We start from the raw sequence: 12773 nt of genomic DNA, 5'->3' as shown, positions 1-12773 counted from the left end.
GAGGATCTTTTATTATGTTGTGGACATTGGGGCCTGCTAGTAAGAGCCATTTTCAATATCTCAGCAGTAGGATTCAGCTCTGAAGCCTCTTGAAAAGAAACTGTTGCTAGAAGAAGTTATCACTGGCAAGTTGATAAACGACAGTGCCTATTAGTGTGGAAGTGATTTTGGCACCAAGCACTCTGAGTAATTAAAGCATTGCATCAGGCTTGGAGACCAAGTGTCCATGTTGGCAGGAGATATTGACCACAATTGGCATGTACCTCAAGGAATGCACTTTTATCCTTCCCTCTTTCATGAGCCAAAGGCAAGTACTGTGATTCCAAGGAATCTCTATAAGTAAGGCTAATCTGAAGACTACTTCATTGTCATTGCCTCAATATAGCTTATGTCCTCCAAAAATTACACTTTGGAGAAACACTTGGCATATGTTTATAAAAGTATACATTAGCTAATAAATCATATTGGATTTTTCTATTAATCACTTTTTATTTTTCAGAACAGTTTTCAGTTCACAGCAAAATTGAGAGGAAGATACAGAGATTTCTCATATACCCCCTGCCCCAACACTTGCTTATGTTCCCCTATTATCAACATCACCCACCAGAGTGATACATTTCTTACAACTGATGAACTTACATTGACACACCATAAGCACCCAAACTCCCTAGTTTACTTTAGGGTTCTCTCTTGGTGTACATTCTATGTGTTTGGACAAATGTATAATGTCAGGTATCCATCCTTATAGTATCATGGAGAGTTTCACTGCCCTAAAAATCTTCTGTGCCTCATGCATTCATCTTCCCCCCACCTCTTCATATTGTATTTTTAAATTATGAAATAAGATGAAGATAAATCTATCTTAAATTAGGCCATCTTCTTAAATTCTTTTCTTTTAAGAAATTTCTTATAGGGTAAGTTATCTGCAGACAGAGTATGCCATTAGAAGGAACTGGGTCCACTTGGGACACTACGTTCTGAAAGTTCATCTATTTTTGGAGCTCTTTAACAATCAATAAGAGAACAAACATGATACATCTCATTATCATTTTAAAAACAGACGATCTTATTCTACTTGGCTAGATTTTTGAGCCCAGGCTATATTCTAGGGAACAAAGAATTTTATAATGTCATGCAATACTCTTAACTCCTTCATTGCCATGCCACTCTTGACCCCTGCAACTTATCTTCAATTAATGTAGGTATGTAGGAGTAGATGGAAATCTTTTTATAAATATGCTTCTCATTAATATAAGCATAATCATAAACCTCATATCTAACTTTCCAGACCACATATGTTAGTGATAATTGATAAATAAAGGGACATCTTCCTGCCTCTAAGAAACTCTCTTCCTTTCACAGGACGTGAGTCTATTTTAGCGTACAAAAATTTTATTCCCAGTGTGATACAGATAAAGTGGCTGAGAATTGACATTTTTAAATTTATGTTAAAAAAATATAAACCCAGGTTGTTTTGTGTATTACAAATTTATTCATGTTCTTAATTAAAACAGTAACAACAGTACAGAACATTCATCTACTTAATCCTTCACTCATCATGTATAGTTTTTCGATCTGTTTATAAATATTCCAGTCCTCTCCTTTTTTGGTTTAGACTGCAATTTCTGGACTCCTTGTGGAAATATATTACATTATCTTGTAAAGTTGAATATTGCCACATCCTGGAACATATCAATTACATTTCTAGAGGACGTGTTTAAAAATGTTCATAATTACTATCCATAGTAGTGAAATAATAATTGAGAGGATAATGGATGAAAAAATTTTGAAATTATCACACAATAGGGTATGTATAGAAGTGAACATGAATCTACAACTATATTCAACAACTGATATAAAAGTTAGTAACATTAATGTGGATGAAAAAATAAAAACAACTCCTAGAAGTCTGCAGATAGTACGCTAAGTTCAGAAGCAGGAAAAACTAAAAAAATACATATGTGATAAAGATGTTCTGTTTTTAGGAAGCAAGATAATTGTACAATTAAAAAATCAGGATATTGGTTATCTTTAGGGTGAGGCAGGGGGCAGGATATGGAAAAGGTTAAAAATTGATTCAATTATTGGTAATGGTAGGTAGTTACCATCTTGGGATAGTAGTAAGCTTACAAATATTCATTATATTATTTAAATAAATGTAAAAGGCAATAATATAAAATGCATCAAATAAAACACAATAAGAAAGTTTGGAAATGGGTGAATTATACAGTTGGAATTTTATTATAAGAATCCCTTTCTTCTGCTTGTCTGTTGCCTCTGCTTCATTTTATGTTGGTTCCCTTTTCAATCAGGCTTTCTCCACTCATGGTAAGATTATGAGGAGTTCCACATCTGTACTCTCAGAAACTCTATTAGGAAAAAAAAAAAAGACTTTTCTCAATAGTTCAAGAAAAGCACTGAGACTGCACCTTATTTGCTAATAGATACATGACCCAATCATTACAACCTGGGGGAATGCTTTCTGATTGACCACACAGGAATGATACCCATCTTTGGGAGATAGCACTGCTCATACCTTATGTAATGAAAAGGGAGAAATTGTGGTTTGTCAGAATAGAATCAAGTTTAAGTTACTCCAAGAAGGAAAATGGACTTGTGTCCAGCAAAAACAATCAATTCAGGGCCTATGAGATAGTTTTTTATAACTCATCTTTAGCATCCTTATGATGAAGGCAGGAGAAATCTACAGAAGTATTTAGATATTTTTATAGCAAAACAAATATACACCAAAGGTTGAATACATCCTTCTTTGCAGGCTATATTCCACACCACAGCATGAGAAATATCATGCTCTATTATAAGAACAACCTGACATTTCCAGTGTCCCAGCTGATGTCTCCCAGGGCTGTTGATTCTAAATGCTGTTGAGGCACATAAATGAATGGGATTCCTAAAGGAATATTTGTTGTGTCCCAAGACCTGACCTCACATCTACCTCTGTCCTAAATTAGTGATTTTAGTGTAGTTCAGAGAGAATCTCAACCTATTTCTTTAACCATTACATAGGTAATTTGTCAGAAAAGGTAATTACAAATTGTTACTCAAATTATTTTCAATTAGGCTTGAATTGTTTTAATCATTCACTCACCTAGTAAACAATTGATAATTTGAAGCACAATGTGAACTGTTGTTTATAAGTATTTACTATTGTAGATATGCTGGAGAACAAGATAGTCACAAACCCTACCCTCGATGACTATCTACAATTTTCAGAACTCAATAAGAGTTTGAAGAATAAAATAGGATTTTTTTTTCTGATTTCTGGTCTTTATGCAAAATTTTCTTATTTTTAATTTCTCAATGATTCGTCATTTCAATCAGGATGTTCATGTATCTGAGTTTTAGACACTAGTACTCATGTGGCCTTCTTATGCAGAAGATTCACTCACTCCTTCCTGACAGTCTAATCCTTTGGATTTCAAATCACTGTGCTTTCATGATTTTACTCATCATCCTTTAAGCATGCTTCATAAGAGTCTTCAAAAATTCTTTTAAATGTTCATGAAACTCTACATTTCATTGTTTGCCCACTTCTCCAAACTACCTATTTTCTTTGGGTGACCTCACCCAATCTCACGATTTAAACTATCATTTACCAGTAATGATTTCCCAATCTATATCTACAGCCCTAGCTTGAGAGTCACAATTTAAAAAAAAAACAACTGTCTACTGAACATTTTCCCTTGTATAACCTATGATGACCTGACCCTGTCATCATTGCCCTATTATTCTAAACTCCCCAACCTGAGATACCGCTGCTAGCCATTAGAAATTTTTTTCATCATCATCACTGTCTAGTACTACCTGGTTTTCAGTTTGGGCTAGTGTCACGAAAATGTGTGGAAGGAAGACAAACCATGGAAAAAGAGAGTGATTAGATCTCCATATTGAACTTATTAAATATGCAATTGGGCAAGCTGCTTAACTTCTGTGAGTTTTAGTTTTCTTTTATATGAAATGTCATTGTTAACACCTACCTCATTGAATAGTTATGTAAGTGAAATTATATAACTTATGGAGGGTGATAAATAGAGTCTAATATACAAAATGTATTCAATAAATATTTGGTGAAGTAGCATTGTTTCAATAAAGTGTATTCCAAAATAAGTCTCTGTTTACTAACGTTGATTAGCAAAATAAATAGAAATGAATTAAAAAAATGAGATATCTATTCAATGCTCAGTATGCATGTTAATTCTCAGTATAAATCTGTGGTTCCTTCATGAAGGGTGGCTATAGCACACAGAATAGAACTTCTCATTGCAGGACACCATACTGGATTGTACTTGCAAATAAATTACGAGAGCTAGGAAAGCATCTCTCTTAATGCACAGAGGGGTAATTTAGGGAACTAGGTGGCAGCAGAGTAGTTTCCTGCTGATCTACTTCTTCTTCCACCAAAGACACTGTTTTTCTTCTTCCTCTTCTCTATCACCCTCTCTGCCATCCATTTATGTTTTCCTCTTCTTCCCCTGATATCTTTGCTCAGCATGACACACATAATACCGCTAAACCCTTGTTTGTATTTGGATACCGAGTATGAGGAGGGTTCGCTTTCTCTTTTGTGGGCTAAATAGACAAATTAAAAGTTAAATTTATTACAGCATTTCTGATGCTTCTGATTAGCAAAGAAAAGGAAACTTTAGCACATGCTACCCTCTAGGATGCTTATATTTTACATCATTATGTCAAAATATTCCCTCAGGAATTAAGATGGGGAATTTTTTCCCCAGTATTCTGTGGGATGGCTGCTTTCAAAAAGGGATGGAAAGACTTGACACTAGTATAGAGTGTTCTAACAGGTAAGTGACAGGTTATTTACATCTTTGTACCCAGAGAGGCATCATTACAGGATAATGCAAATTAGTTTTTAAATATATTTTATGTGTGTGTATATTGCTCCTACTTCTTCTGGTAAAGGAACAGATAAAAGAACAATGTTTTTAAAAAGTTTGCTCTTAATATAATAAAATAAATAGAATGAAATATAAGCTTTAGAATAAAAAGGTCTTTTGAACTCAACAAATATGTTATGAGCACAAAGTATGTGAAAAGCCATCATTGTTGTGTGGATACAAGGAGGAATTCCATGCCCTAAGGTTTACCACAGATTCTTGAGATGGCAGAGTAAAAAAGCTCACAAAAGCTTTTCATGTAAGGTAGCTGAGCAAGGTAAGTCCTCACTAGGGGCATTAAAAGTTAGAAAAGATTATGCCTGATTAGAGCTTAGAGAAAAGGTTAATAGAGGTAGTGACCTTCACACAGCTTCTGCAGAATGTCATCTCCAAGTGACAGCTTTAAATATAATGTTGTTTGTTACAGTATAGAATTACTAATCTCTGCATATTTCTAAAATGATATCATAAGAATAGAATTTGCAGTTTACGTGTATCTCAGATTTAGTTTGAAAAACTGAATAACCACTACTCATGGAAAATTCAGAAATGACAATGTGGAGGCTAACAACTACGTAATGAAGGAGAAAGGTAATGTCCCATATGTGTGGGAGGGGAGTTTTTTTTAATCATTCTTTAATTTGGGCTTTTGAGGGATAAAGAATCTTGGGTCAACCTGTTAACCTTCCTGCAGAAAATGGTAAATTTTGTGTATACACAAAATGAGATTCTCCCAAAGATAGAATTCTGGTGTAAGCAAGTCATGGAGGGTTGAGTAGTTTAAGAGAGAGTTGTTAAGGAGAGTAAAGATTCTTACTGTGGCTGCTGCAATAAAACAGATAGGATAGTTTAGAAAGATCCACCTAACACTCTATTCCACTCTCATCTATTTTCCACCTTTATCTCTCTGCTTTTCTTTCAGCTCTTTTCTGTTACCTCCCCATCCAACACATTGTTTGTTTATTATTGTTTTGACAAATTTAGTCATTCTAAGTTTGGCTAAACTTGTTTCAGGTAAGTACAATAGTTATTAAGATGTGCTTTTTTGTGTTGTCTTCAGATCATTGTTGCCCATTTTTTGTGTCAGATTCCTTTGAGAACCTGATGAAAGGTGTTAAAATACCTCTGGAAAAAATATGCATATGATCATCCACAAAGACGTGAACAAAAACATAACCAATATCAGGAGGATATGACAAATGTCAAAGCTCTCCTTGTATTCTGTAAGGGCCAAGGATTCATGATAAAAAATAGTTAAATGCTAAGATGATCACTTTTATGGGTGTCAGGGTCTCAAATCTTGCATGGCCATGTGATGCTGTTCAGACTACACCATATTCTACTCCAGATTGTCGAGATGATTTACTAAGTTATTTACAATTCATCTCAGTTTTTTTTTCTGAATTTATAAATTGGGAGTATGTTTGTCTGTCTACCATGCATAATAGATAGAAGGCCACAGAAGATTAATGATGTGAATGCATTTTGTAATCAGAATAGCACTAAACTAATCAGATAAATATATTAAGAAGTAATTGAGAAGGTTCGATTTAAAAACATTTACTCAGCACCTACATTGTTCAAAGCACTGAGTTTTCAACTGTGGATAATAAAATCTGAGAATACATAATTTTCAAAGATTTTTATTCCAAAAAGGAAGCTAAAGAGAAAGCACATATAAGTGAATTTAACTAATCTTATAAGAAAAGCTATCAAAGAAGCCCTTAAGGAACAGGAGAGAGAATTTCAGTCATCATAAAGACATCACTGAAGGCCACCAGAGAAGGTTTCTTAGCAGCTGGGTCCTGGAGTTTTGGGACAGTTGAAGTAGTTAGAAATGAAGTGACATTCTAAGAAGGAAGAAAACTATTGATTGAACTGCTGACTAAATATTTATGAGAACTCATAATTACTAATAAGTTAATGGAAATATATGTATTTATAATTCTTAATCTATCTTAAACAATATATGTCCAGATGTATAAATAAACTTGTTCCTACAGCCAGCCCCATGACCAAGTGGTTAAAGTTCCATGTACTCCACTTCAGTGGCCCAGGTTTGTAGGTTTGGATCCTGGCCATGGACCTATTCTACCCATCAGCCATGCTGTGGAAGCATTGCATATACAAAAATAGAGGAACACTGGCACACATGTTAGCTCAAGGCCAATCTTCCCCAAATAAAAAATGATACCTCTACCATTGGCAACAGTGTTAGCTCAGAGCAAATATTACTTAGCAAAACAATAAAATAAAATAAACTTGTTCTAGAAATGAACATTCTAATGGGGTTGATAGCACAAATGAAAAGTCATACAGTCAAAGGGGTGGCCACAATTATGGGACTTAATTTCAAGTACAAATATTTCATGATGGATCACTCTTTCAAATTAAGAAGGAAAGAATGAGCTTATTGTTTTGATTAAGATACTAAGGATCAGTTTCCTCATAGTTGAAGATCTTTGTCAAAAGTTTCATAGTGCAAAGAGAGTTTTTTAAAAATCTGGTATCCTAATATAAATTACTTCACCAGGCACTTTCCTGAGAGTAGTTTTTGGTTTGGAGGAACATAAGGTATATTTCAAGTGGGCTCAGGAGAAGAAAGTTTACCAAGCGAGAGGAAAAGATGTACAAAGGAAATTTGCACCTGTTTACTCTATCATAGTCTGTGCTTTGGCCACTTACAACTTTCAAGACAGTGTATTGAAGGATTGAAGAGGAACACAATGAGATATGTAAGCCTTCCAAATTTTTCACGTGCATATAGTCCCTTTCAAAATTATCTTGAAAAGAAAGATGTAGATAAAAAGTTTTCTTCTTAGAAGTGAAGGCAGTGATAGTATTCCTTTCTAAGTTTGAAAAAACAGAAATATGCATTGAAATAAAATAAATTTCAAAGTTAAATCATCATTGACTTAGCCAGGACAGAAATAAATTGAATGAAGTCAGTTACTGACCGTCCACTACTCTTGTTATCTAAAATTATATCTCGTTCCCTCCTCTGAATCTCTGGTTTGTTACAAGAACAAAGGAATTTTCAGGTGCTTGGATAATACAAACTCTACTAGAGATTACAACCATCATCTGATCCTACATGAACTGCGTGGTGTCCTCCCAAAATCACTTCAGATGTAAAATGTTTAAGTTAAACACTTGAACTATGAAAACAAGAACTGTTGAGTTATAACACCCCTCTTTCATTTATATGCAACCTTAGGGACTTTGGGTCCTCTAAGGGGTGTCTTTCAGAAATGGGAAAAAGAAAAATGTAGAAATAAGGATATTTGAGATATTGCCAACTATTAAGGAATATTCACTTCTCTACATTACTATATATCAAATACTAAATATCATAAGAGCACCACAAGGTAACATCATATTTTTAGAGAATATAAGTACTTCCTGTTTCTCTTTTCAAGCTCTAATATCTGGAAATTGGCATCCAGTGAAGGGAAGCATAATATATATTAAAAAATAGACATTTCTAGAATTATGTGTAACAAATATACAATGATAAATATATGTGTAAAGAAGATATTCTTTATGGGTAGGGGCTGGGGTATAATTTTCCATTTATATGATGAACTTCCAAAAGTAGTCAGATATATCCAAAATCCCAAGTGATACACCATCCGAATATGGATGCCAATTTATTAAATATGGAAAAGTCATGAAATTAATAATAAAATGGAGCCACATTACAAACTGTGGAACAAAGTGTTGAGGTGAGTTACTAAGAAGCAACAGCTAAAATGCCCATGATAAGGAACATTTATTTTTGTTAAAATATTCCATAACATCATATATCACACTATACGTTACACATACAACCCTGAATTAATTCCCTTATTTTTTGCAGATGAACCATTTCACACTCCTTCTTCTCAGTCAAGAAATCATGCAGCCGAATAATAATGTGACTGAGTTCATTCTGCTTGGGTTAACCCAGGAACCTGTTAGGAAGAAAATAGTGTTTGTCACTTTCTTACTTATCTATTTGGGGACTTTGCTGGATAACTTTCTGATTATTGCTACCATCAAGACCAGCCGGGCACTTGGAAGTCCAATGTACTTCTTCCTTCTCCACTTATATTTATCTTATACCTTCCTCTCTACATCCATAGGCCCTAGAATGATTGTGGATGCCCTTTTGAGGAAGACCACTATTTCTTTCAATGAGTGCATGATCCAAGTCTTTTCATCACATTTCTTTGGCTGCCTGGAGATCTTCATCCTAATTATCACGGCTGTTGACTGCTATGTGGCCATCTGTAAGCCCCTATGCTACACGATCATCATGAGCCATCAAGTCTGTGGTGCATTGGTGACTGTTGCCTGTGTGGGGGTCCTATGTACATTCTTCAGCTCAGATTTTTATGGCCTTGAGTTTACCCTTCTGTGGTCCCAATGTGATTGATCACTATTTCTGTGACTTGTAGCCTTTGTTGAAACTTGCCTGTGCAGACACCTACAGGGTCAATCTACTCTTGGTGTCCAACAGTGGGGCCATTTGTACAGTGAGTTTTGTCATGGTGATGTTCTCGTATGTTTTCATCTTGCGTTCTCTGAGAAACCACAGTGCTGAAGGGAGGACAAAAGCCCTCTCAACCTGTATTTCTCACGTCATCGTGGTCATCTTGTTCTTCGGTCCTTTCATATTTATATACACACGGCCTGCAACCACCTTCTCCATGGACAAGATGAGAGCTGTGTTTTATACAATTGGAACACCTTTGTTCAATCCTCTGATTTATACACTGAGAAATGCAGAAGTGAAAAATGCCATGAGGAAAATATGGAACATGAAGTTGATCTCAGGTGACAAATGATTAATAGAAGTTTCAAATTTTCTTTATCATTAGGATTGATCAAAAAAGTCCATAGGGAATATCTTCCTCTTATTGTATAGTTAACATAATCCTAAAGTGGGGCATAAGAAATAGTTTCTTCAAGAAGATAGGCAATATGAACACATATACTGATTAACATTGATTCAATTTTCTATAGAAAAAGAGACAGCCCCAGGTAGAAACAGTCATGTAAGACGTATGCTTTACTCTGCCTCTCTTGCCTGCCTAATAGCACTGTGTTTTGATCTAGTATTATCTCTGCCCTTCCTCATAATGATTCTTTGTGTTCTCTATTTATACTTACACTTCCATATACTTATATCCACAGCCTGGCAAGGTTTCCTCCAAACTGTTCGTTTATTAAATACTGTGGGATCATAATGTCTGACCATGAACCTTCAACTTGGTTGTTCTTCCTGACTCAAAGAAAGCACCAGATTTAAATAATTAACAGAAGCTTCATGCTGTAAAGGACAAGACATGTAATGTAGATAATCTCTCTTCTATGTCCTGTGGTTATACTTTGAATTATTATCATATGTTTAATAAGATCCTTCTAGAAGAGTGACAGAACACTGTGAGATCATTCACCCTTCTGAAGGAGTCTTATTTATCTTACTAAGGTTCCAATTATCTAGGTTATACTCAATATTATTCTGTTTGTAAAAATTACTTTTTGCTCCTAAAATGATCCATTCTAATTTTGAGGAAGTTTTAAGTTTTCTCTTGAATCATCCCAATTATAATAATTTGTTCATAAGATTAGGTTCTTATGATTATGGCATAGATGACCCAAATTAATATGGATATATTTATATGGCCTAGAAGAGTATATGCAGTTGATAGTATGGAACTTGAAAATAAGACTTGATTAAAGAAAGAATATTGTAACCCAGAGGAGGATTTTTTAGGCTTTGGAGCAGAAGAGTTACATCACTGATATGAATTATTTTAGTTAGATTTGATATAATCCAGAAAAGAGTGTAATTTGAATGAGACTGTGATATTTGAATGAAAATTATGCAAGGGAGATGGATATCACCATTTGTCACCATCCATCAACACCACAGACTAATTGTATGAACAGTAAGAATCTTCTGATTTCAATTTCTCTTCTTATTTGTATTTTCATCCATAGAGAAAATTCAATGAATATTTTTGTTTATTTGGAACTTGTATCTCTATTTATAAATTACTTAACTATATTAAGATTACTAGTTTTATATTAATTTTCTTGTACCAGGAGCTTTAGAATTTCTTTAGCTTGAGAAAATGATCATTTATTTCTCCATGTGAGAATGTAAAACTGTGAATTCCACAATAAACTCTAGTGACATATATACATCCATTTTTTTCAGATTCTATGAATTTCAAGGCTACTTCATCTCAAGGATGTATTATTGATCACAGCTGCTGGAGTTTGATTCTGCTCTTGTAAGCTTTGCAAAATAGTCAATTCCAGTTGGCATAGTTTTAGTTGATGTCTTCTTCTATTTCAAGGCATAGTAATTATGAAAAGGGGTGTATATTGGATCCAATTTAGGTACCTCCCCAGATACACTCTGTCTAAGATATCTTATGGACATACTTTTAACACAGAGCTTTCATGCCCACTGTTGCCACATCTCCTGCCCGCAGAGATTATGGTCTAATTTTTGTCCAGGGTTTTATAATAAAAATGATAGAACTGTAAAGATGACTGAATATGCGACCTCACCAGGAATTTTTTGTTGAAGTCAGTATTCTGATAAGGAAAGAGTGGGAGTCTGAGGTCTAGACAGACATAATTGTGCAGGGCAGGGTGAAAACCATGAAATCACAAATTATCTTGCATCCTCCTGATTATCGTAAGTAGCCTCCTCTCCCTTGAAAGAGAGAAAGGAAGTTTTCCTTAGCCTAGACACCATGCCATTACCTTATTTGAAGAAGTGGTCATGCAATGGTATTTGCTTTGTTCGTGGGCTTCCTCCTACACCCCTTATTGCTTCCAACCAGCTAACCAGGGGAAAGCTGCAAGAAAGTCTAAGCACCAATGTACATTCTTGCTCTAGGATAAAATGAAATGCATGAGAAAATTGCAGGACTTTGCTGCTAAGTACAAATGTGAACCATGGGAGCACTTCATTATGGGAGATGTTGACACAGAATGGCAAAATATAAATCTTGGATTGAGGTCTATCCAATGGGGCTTTTTCTGTAGACTCACATTATTGGAAACGTCTCATCAAGTAACTATGTGGTTTGCTTTACTCACAGAACTATTTGTTAGATCTGTGGGAAAGAACTACAATACAGAGTTCCCAAAAGTATAAAAGACCCAACAGTTGACTTTTTTTAATCTTAGGTATTGACAGTATCTTAAATATCTGTACTATTCTTTGGTGTGGAAGCTTAGGAGTGAATATGATTTGAACTTAATTCATATTTAGAAGACCCTAAAGTAAATTTCTTGAAGAAATTAATTCCCAAAGTTTCTAGCTGGGACATTTTTGAAGTGTGTCATCAGTATATCCATATTCAAGTGGAGATAAAATAAACTCAACTAAAAAATGGTGAGCTGACTAACATGACAACTGTGGATTAAACATGGGTTATATTTATTTGTTTATATATTTTTATCTTTTTTACCATTCTTTGAAATGTTTATTACAAGTATTCTTAAAGACTTCTCTACATCCATTACAGAATGGTAAAACTTCCATTTGCTGATATAACACTGTTCTCAATGCATTTTTTAAATTCTTTCTTTTCTAAAGGAATCATATTATAATATACAAATATACCAACTTAACATATGCACCTTAAATTTACACCACGGTATATATCAGATATATTTCATCTAAAAAAAAAAAGCACAGGCTCTTTGTAAAAGGGCAGTTGTGTAGATGAATCTTGACTCAAATTTTGGTGGAACTAAAGTAAGCTTGATGGGCTGTGGAAGGAATCATATGTAAAATTCCCTAAATAAAAATTTATTGGCTTTAACCAGCCAGAAGAAATGATGAAA

At 34.5% G+C, this 12773-nt stretch overlaps 1 non-coding gene and 1 pseudogene across 1 annotated transcript; both read left to right on the top strand.

Moving 5' to 3' along the window:
• OR4C213P (olfactory receptor family 4 subfamily C member 213, pseudogene) lies at positions 8815-9745 on the top strand (annotated as a pseudogene).
• On the top strand, positions 11934-12063 carry LOC111772049 (small nucleolar RNA SNORA18). Its single transcript, XR_002805918.2, has one exon. It is a non-coding gene; the product is annotated as a small nucleolar RNA SNORA18 (small nucleolar RNA).
• Positions 12064-12773: the final 710 nt, after the last annotated feature.

The sequence above is a fragment of the Equus caballus genome, chromosome 14 (genome assembly GCF_041296265.1).
Source record: "Equus caballus isolate H_3958 breed thoroughbred chromosome 14, TB-T2T, whole genome shotgun sequence".
Classification (NCBI taxonomy): Eukaryota; Metazoa; Chordata; class Mammalia; order Perissodactyla; family Equidae; genus Equus; species Equus caballus.
Note: the sequence above shows the minus strand (reverse complement) of the source record. Positions and strands in the feature narration are given on the sequence as shown.